Here is a 17,500-nt window from a genome sequence, read left to right as displayed (position 1 = left end):
CATAGCACTAATACCCACAGTGCTGGTGCTGGCCCAGGCTCCCCCAGTCATAGCACTAATACCCACAGTGCTGGTGCTGGCCCAGGCTCCCCCAGCCATAGCACTAATACCCACAGTGCTGGTGTTGGCCCAGGCCCAGCTGCTGACCCAGACCCAGCCCCAGTCCACAGCCCCAGTGCAGACCCAGACCCAGCCCCCAGCCTTACTGCCAGCCCAGACTCTCCTAGGGACACTACCAAAACCACCACAAAAACAGTAAATATACAACCATCTAAAACCGTAAATATACAACCATCATTGCACAAGACCGTGGCCCACAGTACATATGTTGGAGAGGAGTCTCCTCCTCCTTCCTCTACTGGGGAAAGTAGATGGAATCCAGGACGGGGTGGCCCTGGCTTGGATACTGAGGATTATAGTGCAGTCCCAGAACCTGCAGAAATTGACAACACACCTCCCAACAATTCTCAACCAAAGGTGAATTTGTGCAAATATTATGCTTGGGGCATCTGTAAGCATGGAATAACAGGGGGAAAAATGGGACATGCAACTTTGACCATCCCAAAAAATGTAGCGACCTCCTGTCTAAAGGAGTGTGTCGTTCTTCTTCTTGTACTTTCATTCACCCAAAAATGTGCCACTCCTCGGTCCTCCAGAAGCAGTGTTACAACATCGAGTGCCCTGCATACCATCTAAAAGGGACCAGGAGGCACAGACCCCACAAGACAAACAATAGTAGCTACGACAACCCAACTCCAGGTGATTTTTTAGTGGCAGGAAACGAAAAAAGAAAATGGAAGGAAATAACAAAAAATAGTCCACCACCTTGGAGCCTTGTTGGACTGGAGGCGCAGCCAGTGGCCACCCATGGCCCTCCAGAATTACAACTACTGATGCCAATAACAAAATCCCCCCAACAAACACAGAATACAACCTCGTTCATATTTGCTAATATACAGGGCCTTAAGCCATCCACCAACAACAAAATACATTTTATCAGTGGACTTCTAGAGGAGTCTAACGCAATGTTTGCAGCCTTCACAGAGACTCGCACAAAAGATCACTTTGACAGTGAAATATGGACAAGTGGTTACAACCTTTTTAGATGCGAAAGAAAAAACAGGCATCAAGGGGGGGTTGGCCTGTATGTCAAAGAGTCCCTTATCTGCACGGAGTTGCTGAACACCACAAATGAGGTAGTTGAAGTTCTATCAATAAACATCAAGAACCAAAACCTAGTCATTGTGGTTGTATACAAGCCACCAGATGCAACCTCACAACAGTTCAAGGAACAGCTACTGAAAATTGATTACTGTTTGGAAAACCTTCCAGCTCCATCCCCAAACATCTTACTGCTTGGTGATTTCAACCTAAGGCATACAAAATGGAAGAATGTAGCAAATAATGTTATAGCTGAAACAATCCCCGGAGGTAGCGCAGATGAAAGGTCACACACACATGAGCTACTAAGTCTCTGCGAAAAACACACCTTAAGCCAGCAGATAGTGGAGCCAACAAGACTAGAAAACACACTTGACCTTATCTTCACAAATAATGAGGACCTGATAAGAGACATAAGAATATCAAAAACAACTAATTCCGATCACAACCTAATCGAAGTCCAGACGTACATGCATAGGGGTCCTGATCAGCAGAATGCATGTACCTGTGAAGGTGTCTTCACAAAATACAACTTCAACAACAAGAACATCAACTGGGATCAAGTAAACCATGTCCTAAACAAAACATGTTGGGAAGATGTCTTAAATGACATGGATCCAAACCAGTGCCTTGAAAGGATCAACTTCCTGGTAGCCGAAGCATGTTCTAGGCATATTCCCCTAAGAAAGAAGAAGAGCAGGAGTAAACTGGAGAGAAAAAGACGCTCCCTCTACAGAAGACGACGAAGAGTCACTGAGCTCCTCAGGAGTGCTAGAACACCTGATACACGAAAGGAGGCGCTGACCAGGGAAGTGGAAACTATCGAACTTAAGCTAAATGACTCTTACAGGAACCAGGAGAGGCAGGAGCTTAAAGCTATTAGTGAAATTGAAAGAAATTCAAAATATTTCTTTTCATATGCCAAAAACAAGGCAAATACCACATCTAGTATCGGGCCCTTACTCAGACAGGATGGGACTTACACAGATGACAACAAGGAAATGAGTGAAATATTGAAATCCCAGTATGACTCTGTGTTTAGTGAACCACTAATCGGTCTGAGGATCGACGACCCAAATGATTTCTTCATGAATGAGCCTCAAAACTCCATAAATGTATGCCAGATTTCCGACATTACCCTAACTCCGATAGATTTCGAAAAAGCCATTGACAACATGCCTATGCACTCAGCCCCGGGCCCAGACTCGTCGAACTCTGTTTTCATTAAGAACTGCAAGAAACCCCTCTCGTGTGCCCTAAGTACACTATGGAGGAGGAGCTAGGACATGGGTGAAATTCCACAGTCACTTAAAACAACGGATATAGCCCCACTCCATAAAGGTGGCAGCAAAGCATTAGCTAAGAACTATAGACCAATAGCTCTAACGTCCCACATCATAAAAATCTTTGAAAGAGTGCTAAGAAGCAGGATTGCAAATCACCCGGATTCCCAAAATCTGCACAATCCAGGGCAACATGGGTTCAGGGCAGGTCGCTCCTGCCTCTCACTACTGGATCACTATGACATGGCCTTGGATGCACTGGAAGAAAATCAGAATGCAGATGTAATATACACAGACTTTGCAAAAGCATTTGACAAATGCGATCATGGCGTAATAGCCCATAAAATACGTGCTAAAGGAATAACTGGGAAAGTGGGGAGATGGATCTTCAACTTCCTAACAAATCGAACACAAAGAGTAGTGGTCAACAGAGTTAAATCGGAGGCTGCCATAGTGAAGAGCTCTGTTCCACAAGGCACAGTACTCGCCCCCATCTTATTCCTTATCCTCATATCAGACAAACAGAGATATACACCACAGCACCGTATCATCCTTTGCGGATGATACTAGGATCTGCATGAGGCTGTCATCTGCTGAGGACGCGGTTAATCTCCAAGAAGATATAAACAAAGTTTTCCAATGGGCAACGGTAAACAATATGATGTTCAATGAGGACAAATTCCAACTACTCCGTTATGGAAAACTGGAGGAGATAATAACTAGAACAGAGTATACTACTGACTCCGGCCATACAATAGAGCGGAAAAATAATGTAAGGGACCTGGGAGTAGTAATGTCTGAGGATCTCACTTTCAAGGATCACAACAGTGCCACGATCGCACGTGCAAAGAAAATGATAGGATGGATAATGAGAACTTTCAAAACGAGAGATGCCAAGCCCATGATGATCCTTTTCAAATCACTTGTTCTCTCTAGGCTGGAATACTGCTGTACATTAACATCTCCATTCAAAGCAGGTGAAATCGCAGATCTAGAGTGTACAGAGATCCTTTACTGCACGTATAAGTTCTGTCAAGCACCTTAACTACTGGGAACGCTTGGAAGCACTTGACTTGTACTCGTTGGAACGCAGGAGGGAGAGATATATCATAACCTACACTTGGAAAATCTTGGAAGGAATGGTCCTAAATCTGCACACAGAAATCACTCCCTACGAAAGTAAAAGACTGGGCAGGCGATGCAAAATGCCCCCAATAAAAAGTAGGGGCGCCATTGGTACACTAAGGGAAGAAAACACCATAAGTGTCCGGGGCCGAAAACTGTTTAACAGCCTCCCATCAAGCATTAGGGGAATTGCCAATAAACCCCTGGCTGCCTTCAAGAGAGAGCTGGACAGATACCTACAGTCAGTGCCGGATCAGCCGGGCTGTGGCTCGTACGTTGGACTGCGTGCGGCCAGCAGTAACAGCCTAGTTGATCAGGCCCTGATCCATCGGGAGGCCTGGTCATTGACCGGGCCGCGGGGGCGTTGATCCCCGGAATAACCTCCAGGTAACGCCTGGTTGATCAGGGCCTGATCAACTAGGCTGTTACTGCTGGCCGCACGCAGTCCAACATACGAGCCACAGCCCGGCTGATCCGGGTAAACACCCATCAGCGAAATAGACGAACACTATATGATACTACTAGGAAAAGTGTTTCTATACTGAATGATTAGTTACCGACTTCCAAGTTAAGAGTTTCATACTCTAGCAACTGGGCCTGAGACCCAGCAAGCAGTTAGTAACCGCCTGATGTTCCAGTCATTACACCCTGGTTGATCTGACACTTACTGCAGGTGGTGAGTCAATTACCCACACGGGTGTACCGCTTTATGAAATATAACAAAATTTAGTAACACAAACAGTAAGATATTACTAGGACCACAATGGAAATTGAGTCTACCTGGAGGGCATTCCGGGGATCAACGCCCCCGCGGCCCGGTCCACTGTCAAGTGGGTTTCGATAACGTGGGCTGGTACTACTACTGAGACCACGACCAGGCCTCCCGGTGGATCAGAGCCTGATCAACCAGTCTGTTACTGCTTGCCGCACGCAATCCAACGGCGGCATTTTGCATCGCCTGCCCAGTCTTTTACTTTCCCTACGAAAGTAAAAGACTGGGCAGGCGATGCAAAATGCCGCCAATAAAAAGTAGGGGCGCCATTGGTACACTAAGAGAAAACACCATAAGTGTCCGGGGCCCAAAACTGTTCAACAGCCTCCCATCAAGCATTAGGGGAATTGCCAATAAACCCCTGGCTGCCTTCAAGAGAGAGCTGGACAGATACCTAAAGTCGGTGCCGGATCAGCCGGGCTGTGGCTCGTACGTCGGACTGCGTGCGGCCAGCAGTAACAGCCTAGTTGATCAGGCCCTGATCCATCGGGAGGCCTGGTCATGGACCGGGCCGCGGGGGCGTTGATCCCCGGAATAACCTCCAGGTAACCTCCAGGTAACCAGGTAACGTACGAACCACAGCCCGGCTGATCCGGCACCGTCTTTAGGTATCTGTCCAGCTCCCTCTTGAAGACAACCAGGGGTCTTCCCGTAATGGCCTTTATTATTGGTGGGAGGCTGTTGAACAGTCTTGGGCCTCGGACACTTATTGTGATATCACCTCTTTACCATGATCTTATTGCATCACACCGTACAATATAAGATATTCGTACTTTATTTAGAAAAATTACATATTGGCTTTACTCATTCTATGATGAGTTATGCCTTGTGTTATTATAGAATCCCATTGAACAGTGAAACTGAGAACAAACTAATCAAGGTACTAAAGCAACTGGTTGTTCAGGTAAGCATGCTCGTGAATGGATAAATCTGGAAGCAAGCAAGCAGAAAGATATACTGAACGGAGGACAAACACACACACACACACACACACACACACACACACACACACACACACACACACACACACACACACACACAGCCCCGCTGAAGGGGATGTGGTGGTGGTGGTAGTGGTGGAAGCGGCGCTGGCAGGCTGAACAAAATAAATGACGGCGGCCGAGCGTGGTAACTGCAGATGAGGCCACGTTTCCCACTCAAAATCGTCCATTTCCAAAACACAACAGTCACCAGAGATATACAGTACGTGGAAGTTCTTTTAGTTTATCTTACTACATTTACCATGTACAATATACCAGTGTTGTGTAGCAGTGTTTACCTTGTACAATAAATTAGTGATGTCTTAGAAATTTTACACACAATGAAACGTACACCAAGACAGCAAAGTAGTGGCGCTGGAATAGGACGGCAACACAGAAAACATCAGTTTCTGGAACACGACCCGCTCAAGCACGCCCATGGAGTGGATCACCATCTCATCTTCGCCACAATATGAAGAAAAAACTGAAACTCAGCATGAAAACTAATAACATCGCGCATTATTTCATAAAAAAGATCCGAGTGTGATAAAGAATGAGCACTGCCTGGAATCCGCAGCTACTCCATACTCACAGCAACACTTCCAACACCGCCGCGATGTGGGCCCTTTGTGTCCACCTCTCACACAAGCAGTGTTCCTTCGTTCTTATGTTCTTATGTTAACACCCTCCAGTTAGATTCCAGGTAAGATCAAACTCACGTCGTGTACAGACATGTCACAGTCATATCACTGCCCATTTTTCTACCTGTTAACGGCAATAATACAAGACAATATAGTCTTGTGTATGCTTACTTAACATGTAACCCAACTCTTGATACTTTATTCCGAGCGCCTCAACTGGCTTTCCTTTAACTGATAAAATCAATTAAGCCATTTCTTAACTAAACAATTTACGTTTGTTTGAAACCTCGATGCAGAAGTCTGAGAGAAATAAAACACAGAAGACATTATACAACAACATTTTACGAAAGTAGTAGTGAAGATGAAACGGGAGAGTGTACGCCAACATTAAATACCGTCAATTACTCCGCCAAGGGCGAATGTTGATGAGCAAAATGTGCGCAGCTGGTCGAGGACCCTCTTCTCCCGACTCATTCCTAATGCTGCTGGTGCTGCTCACCAAGGTGAGTCCCAGGAATTATAGCAGCATGGGCATTGGGGGTGATGACCCTCCGAATCGACTACGGCTGGGCCTAAAGACCGGTCTTTAAAGATAATAAAATGTTTCAAAACCATTCTTGATGGACCAGACTGTGGAGTGTATAACACTACATGCCCGTCACAAGCGCCTGTTAGCAGCGTAAAAGAGCAACTCATCAACCTCGAGACTTGACGTGAGACCTCATCGGGCAGCAGGGGCGATGATATACCTCTACTTTTGATGAATTCCGAGAGTCTTTCTACTTCTGGAGCCCGGCCATGGGCCAGGCTCGTCACTGATACACTAAGATAAAACACAATAAGTGTCCGGGGCCCAAGACTGTTCAACAGCCTCCCACCAGCAATAAGGCGCATTACAGGAAGACCCCTGGTTGTCTTCAAGAGGGAGCTGGACAGATACCTAAAGACGCTGCCGGATCAGCCGGGCATTGATCAGGCCCTGATCCACAGGGAGGCCTGGTCGTGGACCGGGCCGCGGGGGCGTTGATCCCCGGAATGCCCTCCGGGTAGCCTCCAGGTAGTGCCAAGAAACTAGAGAGGTAGGTGTTACCGGTAGCTCAGTAGGATGAACCACCACAGAGGCAGGCGGTACCAGTAACTCAGTAGGATGAACCACCACAGAGGCAGGCGGTACCAGTAACTCAGTAGGATGAACCACCACAGAGGCAGGCGGTACCAGTAACTCAGTAGGATGAACCACCACAGAGGCAGGCGGTACCAGTAACTCAGTATGATGAACAACCACAGAGGCAGGCGGTACAGTAACTCAGATGAACTAACACCGGGGCAGGCGGTACAGTAACTCAGTAGGATGAACCAACACAGAGGCAGGCGGTACCAGTAACTCAGTATGATGAACCACCACAGAGGCAGGCGGTACAGTAACTCAGATGAACCAACACCGGGGCAGGGGGTACAGTAACTCAGTAGGATGAACCAACACAGGAGCAGGCGGTACAGTAACTCAGTAGGACGAACCAACACAGAGGCAGGCGGTACCAGTAACTCAGCAGGATGAACCACCACAGAGGCAGGCGGTACAGTTGTCAGCATAGCTGCTGATCCCTGTATTCCCTGTATTATATAGCATAGCATATTAGTATCATCCATGTGCTTTAGATACGAGATCCCTTGTAGGCCTGTGGCTTTGTGTGACGTCACGGGATACAGATGTGGAGGCTCATACCTCTGCCCCGGCCTCACTCGGCGGCAAACCATTCAGCGGACAGGCAAGGCAGCTGGGCTCCATCCCTCATCTCAGTCTGACAATATAGTTACCATCCTACAAGTGTGTGTACCTTCAACCTACGATATCTCCATTAAGAACCCTTTACGAGTCAGCATAGCTGCTGATCCCTGTATTCCCTGTATTATATAGCATAGCATATTAGTATCATCCATGTGCTATGCTATATAATACAGGGAATACAGGGATCAGCAGCTATGCTGACACAGTAACTCAGTAGGATGAACCACTGTAACCCAGGATATGAAGTGTCAATTTTCACAACCGCTATCATCATTCACTGACCCCATTCTACTTCAAATTCTCACCATCCTCTATCACCCGCATATCTATTCAACAACAATTCCTCCTCTTCCCTACCTTTGACATACCCTTGACAGGCTTCGGGAGTTCTCCTACTCCCGTAGCTTAGCCCTGAGCCAAGCTTGACTGATGTTTGCCAGGCTGTTGCTACTAGCGGCCCGCTGGCTCACTAGGTTGCGAATTTTTCTACTCACAGAGTTTCCTCTTAATTTTAGTGTTAAATTAGGTTTAAGACCAGTTTCTCCAGTATTTTCCATGTGTAAATTATGACGTACCTTTCTCGCCTATATTCCACAGAATACAGCTGAGGATGCTTCAAGCGTTCCCAGTAATCCAGTACTTTGAATGCAGTGAAAGCTATCTATGCTTTCATTCAGCATTCTCGCCTGCTTTGAAGGGGACCATTTGTATACATCAGTATTCTGTCCTGAAAACCTAATTATCCAGCCTATCATTTTCATGCTGTAGGGCAGCAATGGCTACACTGTTGTGATCCTTGAACGTGAAATGATCTTACATATTTACTCCAAAGTCTCGCACATGGAATTTCGCTTCGTTCTATTGAATGATTGTGTCCTGTATTAATATGCATGAATGCTTAACAATTCGCCCCTTTGCAAATTGTTGCGCGTGAGCACACACACACACACACACAATAATATATATATATATATATATATATATATATATATATATATATATATATATATATATATATATATATAATTATTAAGGCACGTCATTTGAAGAGTGATAGAATTTTGTAAGGCTTTTCCATTGGGTGATGACTGATGTTAAGCTACGCCAAGGTTATAGTCTGGTCTTGCTACGTGATGGCGCGTGACAAGCCAGAGTGTAGAGCAGCCACGCCCTTGTGTAGCGTGATGTGGGTAGTGTAGCATGGTTGTGTAATGTGGTATGAGTTGGTGTAGTGTGGCCTCTGCTTACCACAATGCCGCGTGGGAAGGCTGGGAACAGTGATCTCGGATTCCTAGTATTTGCAAGGCGTGAGGAGTGGTGTTGAGTGCTGCTGCGTGAGTCATGGGAAGATTGTATACAGGACCAGCTGACTCAGCGGGTGCCGTCCTGCCTACTACTATTACTGGTAGTCTAAGTCAAGCGTCTCAACTTCAATGACCCACTCAATGGAGATTTAAACTCATTACAGAACAATAACTCACCTCTGGCTTGCAAGTGTTACACAGTAAACTGTGATGTATGTGCCTCCGTAATCCTCCACTCTCAGGTTTAGAACATAACACATGTCCAACTTTTACTGGTTTAGAAAGACACGTGAGCAAACACCAGGACAAACACCACGTTTCTTTCAAAACCAATTTGTCGGTATCTATTACCAAGGTTTATACCAAGACTTTTACTGCAGCTGCGTTTTGCTCACCAGAAGCTTTGTCAAGTCAATACTAATACAATACACTGACACAAGGTGTGTAAAAAGAATGTATGAACATTAACGAGACTGTACAATACAATACCTGGAGGGTATAACTCCTAAGTAACAATAGCTCTGCTAGAACGAAACCTTTGTAGCTCCCGTAGCTGATGAACCTTTGAATGGGATACTAGACGATATCCTAGTTACTCTCCTGAAGTCACCCCATTCTGTGATAGAATATGCCAGGGGAAAAATAACTAGCTTTTGTTCCCGGTACGTATCACATAAGGTAACTTTACCTTTGATAACGCAGCACTGGTGAGTCCAAGGTTACTAAATAATAATAATAATAATAATAATAATAATAATAATAATAATAATAATAATAATAATAATAGTTTCACTGTAACAGAAGTATAACAACCAGGCCATGATCCACCGGGAGGCCTGGTCATGGACCGGGCCGCAGGGTTACCTGGAGGTTATTCCGGGGATCAACGCCCCCGAGGCCCGGTCCATGACCAGGCCTCCCGATGGATCAGGGCCTGATTAACTAGGCTGTTACTGCTGGCTGCACGCAGTCCAACGTACGAGCCACAGCCCGGCTGATCCGGCACTGACTTTAGGTATCTGTCCAGCTCTTTCTTGAAGGCAGCCAGGGGTTTATTGGCAATTCCCCTAATGCTTGATGGGAGGCTGTTGAACAGTCTTGGGCCCCGGACACTTATGGTGCTTTCCCCGGAATAACCTCCAGGTAACCACTCTGGGAAAATATCCAACCCAGCGTTTGCTTTACGAAGAATAAAGCGACCCAAAGCACACACTACCTGGAGGTTATTCCGGGGATCAACGCCCCCGCGGCCCGGTCCACGACCAGGCCTCCCGGTGGATCAGTGAAGGAAAGACACGTTATAGAGGCTAAAAAGTTGTGTAGTTTTAAAAATAGGTTAGATAAATACAAGAGTGGGTATGAGTTGGACCTGACTAGCTTGTGCTACTAGGTCAGTTGTAATAAAGTTGGTAGAATTACCGACAATATGTAAAGTAAAAGGACACAAGTGCAACTAATGTGACATTTTATTGTGGCAACGTTTCGCTCTCCAATGGCTTGATAAAGCTCCTGGAGAGCGAAACGTTGCCACAATAAAATGTCACATTAGTTGCACTTGTGTCCTTTTACTTTACACACTAGGTCATATAAACACATATGCAGTATAATGTGATCCTTTATTGACAACGTTTCACCCACACAGTGGGCTTTTTCAAGTCACACACAGATCTGTGTGTGACTTGAAAAAGCCCACTGTGTGGGTGAAACGTTGTCAATAAAGCATCACATTATACTGCATATGTGTTTATATTTCCACTGTGTCGGTATTTGATACCATTTATTTCCACATACTAGGTCAGTTGCCGTGTTCCTTAAGTGAATGTGACCTGACCTGATTGGTTGGGCTTAAGCCAGTGGGAGACTTGGACCTGCCTCGCATGGGCCAGTAGGCCTGCTGCAGTGTTCCTTCTTTATGTTCTTATAATATTTCACTACACATGGCGAAACGCTGTCCTAACAAAGTTTTCCAGTGGGCAACGGTAAACAATATGATGTTCAATGAGGACAAATTCCAACTACTCCGTTATGGAAAACTGGAGGAGATAATAACTAGAACAGAGTATACTACTGACTCCGGCCATACAATAGAGCGGAAAACTAATGTAAGGGACCTGGGAGTAGTAATGTCTGAGGATCTCACTTTCAAGGATCACAACAGTGCCACGATCGCACGTGCAAAGAAAATGATAGGATGGATAATGAGAACTTTCAAAACGAGAGATGCCAAGCCCATGATGATCCTTTTCAAATCACTTGTTCTCTCTAGGCTGGAATACTGCTGTACATTAACATCTCCATACAAAGCAGGTGAAATCGCAGATCTAGAGAGTGTACAGAGATCCTTTACTGCACGTATAAGTTCTGTCAAGCACCTTAACTACTGGGAATGCTTGGAAGCACTTGACTTGTACTCGTTGGAACGCAGGAGGGAGAGATATATCATAATCTACACTTGGAAAATCTTGGAAGGAATGGTCCCAAATCTGCACACAGAAATCACTCCCTACGAAAGTAAAAGACTGAGCAGGCGATGCAAAATGCTGCCAATAAAAAGTAGGGGCGCCATTGGTACACTAAGAGAAAACACCATAAGTGTCCGGGGCCCAAAACTGTTCAACAGCCTCCCATCAAGCATTAGGGGAATTGCCAATAAACCCCTGGCTGCCTTCAAGAGAGAGCTGGACAGATACCTAAAGTCGGTGCCGGATCAGCCGGGCTGTGGCTCGTACGTCGGACTGCGTGCGGCCAGCAGTAACAGCCTAGTTGATCAGGCCCTGATCCATCGGGAGGCCTGGTCATGGACCGGGCCGCGGGGGGGCGTTGATCCCCGGAATAACCTCCAGGTAACAAAAGCTCATTCTGCAACCTGTCCCTGCTTTATTTACTATAGTTGGCAGTACGCCATTTTGACTCGACGAAGGACTGTTCTTCTGAAGTTCATCTACAGAGTAAACAAAATAAACTATGAATAGTTTACTTACAGGAAAGTGTAGGCCACAAGGATGGAGAAGTTGTGTGCCTCCCTGAGGGAGTACGTGACTACCACTGGTCTTGACAAACCTGACCAACTTGCATGACTACTTCCAGAGCATCTACCAACTCAACACTAACACCACCACCACCACTCTACGCTCAGGGTATCTTCTATGTAATCGACGCAAAATATCATACTTGATAATTAAGTAACATTACAACATTAATACCCGAAGTGTTTTGAAAGCGGCAGCAGCGTCGGGGATCGCTGGACTGGTTTTATGGTGGACCACCAATAAGCTGGTGTCCCTTGCGGCCAACACGGCCACCTTGATACTAGGCTCCACAGACCCACCAACCAACCTACCACCACCTTACTAATGCCCCACCACACTTAACACTGCCCTCTGCACAACCTTCTCCAAGGTTAGCTGGGCTGCTAACTCTTAAAGATTTCCTATATCATACTGATTTCTACATCAACAAATTGTGCGATTCGGAACATTATGAAGGTTCACTTCCCAACTTGAGACGGGACAGAGACGAGTAGTCGAGTTAGGTTGTGAAAAATTTAAAAAAAAAATCTTTATACATATATATATATATATATATATATATATATATATATATATATATGTATATATATATATATATATATATATATATATATATGTATATGTATATATGTATATGTATATATGTATATGTATATATGTATATGTATATATATATGTATATATATATATATGTATGTATATATATGTATATGTATGTATATATATATGTATATATATATATATATATATATATATATGTATGTATATATATATGTATATATATATATATATGTATATATATATATATATATATATGTATATATATATATATCTATGTATATATATATGTATATATATATATGTATAAATATATATGTATATATATATATATATGTATATATATATATATGTATATATATATGTGTATATATACATATATATATATATATATATATATATATATATGTATATATATATATATGTATATATATATATATATATATATATATATATATGTATATATATGTATGTATATATATATATATATATATATATGTATGTATATATATGTATGTATATATATGTGTATATATGTATATATATGTGTATATATATATATGTATATATATGTGTATATATATATGTGTATATATATATGTATATATATGTGTATATATATATATGTATATATATGTGTATATATATATATGTATATATATATATATATATATGTATATATATATATATGTACATATATGTGTATATATATATATATATATATATATATATATATATATATATATATATATATATATATATATATATATATATATATATATGTATATATATATATATATATATATATATATATATATATATATATACATATATATATATAGTTTTATTGGAACTTAGAAAGGCACAGTAGTAGTCCTGGTTGCCCTTTTTACTTCTCAAGCAGATGTGATTTATACCTGAATAAACTTACACTACCTGCTTCAGTGTAAATTTACTCAGGTGGTAGGTTGGTTGGTGGGTCTGTGGAGCCTAGTATCAAGGAGGCCTGGTCATGGACCGGGCCGCGGGGGCGTTGATCCCCGGAATAACCTCCAGGTAACCTCCAGGTATACCTGGAGTATACCTGGAGAGGGTTTCAGGGGTCAACGCCCCCGTGGCCCGGTCTGTGACCAGGCCCCATGTGTATAGGTACACAAATTATCATACATAGCCGCACATATGTAGGTTACCTAGGATAACACCAAAAAGTCAAAGTGACTTATTTCCACAGGGGTCCTTGAGGCTCCTTTCTTATATTCTTATTTTAACTATGCACTTTCTGTTTGCAAACACTGCATCATGCTGAACTACAATAATTATTATTATACTAGGCAAATTTTATGCATATTTTTGTAATTATATTCACCGGGAAGCGTTAAACTCATTGGAATAAACAGTCTGGGGGATTGGCAGGATATCGGATGTGGTCCCAGTCAAGTGAGGGCAGGTATGGCGGTGGGGTGTGAGTGGTGAGGATATTGGGTGGCGGCAGGGTGTGGTGGGATGGCAAACTGTGATTGGCTTTGGTGGAAATGACTGGAGGCTTTGGTGGGAGGAGCAACCACAGTGCGATGAGGACAACTGAACAAATTTCCAACAGTTTGCCTGTTCGTGGGATGGATTGTAAAGGACCTGCCTAGTATGGGCCAACAGGCCTGCTGAAGTGATCCTCCTTTCTTATGTTCTTAAGTGGCGCAGTGTGGGGAAAGTGATCCACGTTCAAGCAGTCCAAGATACACTAATAATAATAATAATAATAATAATAATAATAATAATAATAATAATAATACAGGTTAAGGCCACGCCGTGTAACTGGTTGAGGGACGGGAATTGTACTGCATTTTCATGAAACGCTAAATCCGTGTGGGTCACTCAGCCTAGAAATGGCAGAAGCTGGATCCTCTGTCCGCTAATCACTGAACTGAATTTCTACAAACTGGAAAAAAAATATCAGTTTACCGTGCGAAAAATGAAGGGAGGATTTGGTGCGAGGTGAGAAGGGAGGGGTAGAAGGAAGGAGGGAGAAAGGGAGGGAAGAGAGAGGAAGGAGGTAATACGGAATAGAAGGGAGGGGAGAGGAGAACGATAGGCAGGGGAAGAGGAGAATTGGCAGGGAAGGGAAAGAAGGAGGAGAGAGAGAGAGAGAGAGAGAGAGAGAGAGAGAGAGAGAGAGAGAACAAGAGGGAGGGAATAGGAGAGAAGCAAGGAGGGAGGGGGAGGAGAGAGGCAAGCAGGAAGGGGGAGGAGAGAGGCAAAGGGGAGGAGAGAGCAAGGAAGGGGGAGGAGAGAGGGAAGGGGGAGAAAAGAGGCAAGGAGGGAGGGGGAGGAAAGAGGCAAGGAGGGAGGGGGAGGAGAGAGGCAAGGAGGGAGGGGGAGGAGAGAGGCAAGGAGGGAGGGGGAGGAGAGGCAAGGAGGGAGGGGGAGGAGAGAGGGAAGGAGGGAGTGGATAGAGGCAAGGAGGGAGGGAGGGAGAGGAGAGAGGCAAGGAGGGAGGGAGGGAGAGGAGAGAGGCAAGGAGGGAGGGAGGGAGAGAGAGGAGAGAGGCAAGGAGGGAGGGAGAGGAGAGAGGCAAGGAGGGAGGGAGAGGAGAGAGGCAAGGAGGGAGGGAGAGGAGAGGAGAGAGGCAAGGAGGGAGGAAGGATAGGCAGGGAAGGTGGAGGAGAGAACAAGAGGTGGAGGCAGGAAGTGAGCAATAATGAGCCACAAGAGGAGGAAGAGGGTGATGATAGCCAGTGAAGCACGGGAATAATGGTAGGTAAAAACCAGTGCACCAGGAGGGTGAAGATCACCTGATTGTAGTAGTGTTTGTTATGCTGGTGGTTGTGGTAGTGTGGTGCTGGTTGTGGCAGTGTGGTGCTGGTTGTGGTAGTGGTGGTTGGGGTAGCGAGGTGGTAGTTGTGGTAGTGTAGTGCAGGAAGTGGTTGTGGTTGCGATAGTGTAGGGCAGGGGAGTGGTTGCATAGCGTTGGGCAGCAGATAGGAGTGACTGGTAGGGCAGTGGATGGTGGCGGCTCTGATGAGATGATGTGCAAGAAAGGTATAAAATACCGACAATATGAAAGTTAAGACATGTGCAACATCTGGATATCTTTATTGTAGACGTTTCGCCATCCAGTGACTTCATCAATACAGATTCTAGGACATAATTGGTAGACAGTAGAACTATATACAAAAGATGAGGCAATCAGTCCCTCAGCATTGGAGTTAGTGTTCACAGCATCTTGGTTCAGAGGACATTTATAAGACCTTCACGGCTGCTACAGCTAACCCATCTCTTTGGGAAGGACCTACTACTTCCACTGGGGAATCCCGCCTACCAGTAACTATGCCATCGTCTGCTACACGTCCTTATCCACTGACGCCTATATAACCGCCAGTCTTGTTGCCTTTGCTCCAGATTCTCCTCCACTTGACTTGTACTCGTTGGAACGCAGGAGGGAGAGATATATCATAATCTACACTTGGAAAATCTTGGAGGGAATGGTCCCAAATCTGCACACAGAAATCACTCCCTACGAAAGTAAAAGACTGGGCAGGCGATGCAAAATGCCGCCAATAAAAAGTAGGGGCGCCATTGGTACACTAAGAGAAAACACCATAAGTGTCCGGGGCCCAAAACTGTTCAACAGCCTCCCATCAAGCATTAGGGGAATTGCCAATAAACCCCTGGCTGCCTTCAAGAGAGAGCTGGACAGATACCTAAAGTCGGTGCCGGATCAGCCGGGCTGTGGCTCGTACGTCGGACTGCGTGCGGCCAGCAGTAACAGCCTAGTTGATCAGGCCCTGATCCATCGGGAGGCCTGGTCGTGGACCGGGCCGCGGGGGCGTTGATCCCCGGAATAACCTCCAGGTAACCTCCAGGTAACCTGTTGTGGGTGGCATCCTGGGGGTTGGCAGTATACCATAGATAGTGCTGGGCTTAGAAATAAGCCGAGATAGGATAACAGTTCTTAGCCTGTAAGGCTAAAAATGAGGACTGGACAGAAGGTGTCAGAGGAACAAGTGGTAATGGCCGAGACACGAGTGCGGAAGGAAAAACTGTATGACTCAGAGTTTGGTCAGCTGCCTTGTCTTGTTGTCTCTGCCACAACACACAGAAGGTCCTCTCTTCCACCCATACACACCTGAGCAAGCATGTTTTTAAAAAAAAAATAGAAAAAATATAGCCTGGTTGATCAGACCCTGATCCACCATGAGGCCTGGTCTCAGACCGGGCCGCGGGGGGCATTGACCCCCGAAACCCTCTCCAGGCAAACTCCAGGTTTGCTATGACACTAGCCCCACAGCTAAGGGATACACGATATGCGAGGTTAGGCAAGAGTCGTCGGGAAACACGGCAATTGTTTCTTAACTGGGGTCTTATACGGTGACCCACCACCGGAAGTTTTGGTCATCTGACAGAGGCCTTCTACTGGTTTACCGGTCAACCCCTTTAAAGATGAAGTACAAAAAACTGCGAGAAACTAATAAGATGGACACGGACAGCTGTTCGAAAAGCAGGAAACACGTAGACAAGGGCACAACTGGAAATTAAAAACACAGACGAGTCACAGATATGTTAAGAAATAATTCTTTAGTCTCAAAATGGTTAGCAAGTAGAATGACAAACAGCTAAGTAGCAAAGGCAAGTTCAGACAAATCTTTAAGAACAGGTTTAATAAAGTTCGTAAAGCCAGGAGAGTGAACCTATGTAAAGTAAAAGGACACAAGTGCAACTAATGTGACATTTATTGTGGCAACGTTTCGCTCTCCAGGAGCTTTATCAAGCCATTACAAACAATACATGGACATAGAGGGTATATAAAGGCTCAGAGTGAGGTGAATACTAGTGAGGTACCATTTCGATGTTCACTAGTGGT

At 44.7% G+C, this 17,500-nt stretch overlaps 1 protein-coding gene and 1 long non-coding RNA gene across 5 annotated transcripts in view; both read right to left on the bottom strand.

The window, feature by feature from the left end:
- Window positions 1-3,522, bottom strand: part of LOC138855242 (uncharacterized) — a 351,644-nt gene extending 348,122 nt beyond the window's left edge. The window contains exon 1 of the long non-coding RNA XR_011394433.1: window positions 889-3,522. This is a non-coding gene — a long non-coding RNA (uncharacterized lncRNA). The remainder of the gene's footprint in view (window positions 1-888) is intronic.
- The window catches only part of LOC128702975 (RNA binding protein fox-1 homolog 1-like), a 367,005-nt gene that overhangs the window by 293,500 nt on the left and 56,005 nt on the right, over window positions 1-17,500 (bottom strand). Inside the window, exon 1 of one of the 4 annotated variants that reach the window (XM_070103582.1) lies at window positions 12,259-12,402. The exons of the other annotated variants lie outside the window; for them this stretch is intronic. The gene's annotated coding sequence lies outside the window, so the exon portion shown is untranslated. Of the gene's footprint in view, window positions 1-12,258; window positions 12,403-17,500 lie in introns of those variants that run through there. 4 annotated transcript variants of the gene reach the window in all.

The sequence above is a fragment of the Cherax quadricarinatus genome, chromosome 86, assembly GCF_038502225.1.
Source record: "Cherax quadricarinatus isolate ZL_2023a chromosome 86, ASM3850222v1, whole genome shotgun sequence".
Lineage (NCBI taxonomy): Eukaryota > Metazoa > Arthropoda > Malacostraca > Decapoda > Parastacidae > Cherax > Cherax quadricarinatus.
Note: the sequence above shows the minus strand (reverse complement) of the source record. Positions and strands in the feature narration are given on the sequence as shown.